The sequence below is a fragment of the Myotis davidii genome, unplaced genomic scaffold, assembly GCF_000327345.1.
Source record: "Myotis davidii unplaced genomic scaffold, ASM32734v1 scaffold211, whole genome shotgun sequence".
In the NCBI taxonomy this organism is placed as follows: domain Eukaryota; kingdom Metazoa; phylum Chordata; class Mammalia; order Chiroptera; family Vespertilionidae; genus Myotis; species Myotis davidii.
The window spans coordinates 27617-27821 of record NW_006282523.1 but is presented as its reverse complement, the minus strand read 5'-3'; positions in this window follow the sequence as shown (position 1 = coordinate 27821).

Below are 205 nucleotides of genomic sequence, written 5' to 3'. Positions count from 1 at the left end.
GAGCGGGCGAGTCCCGCCCCGGCTGGTATTCCCGGTGCCGTTGTTATGCAAATGAGCGGCCGGCTCTCCCGGGACCCAGAGGTGCTGGGGAGCGGAGCTGGGCACCCCGACGTTTGCACAGCGACTTCTGCCGGCTCCCCGCGGGCAGACGGCCGGGAGGAGGCCGTGCGGGTAAATACGGTACCGCGCTCCCCGCATTTGGTTT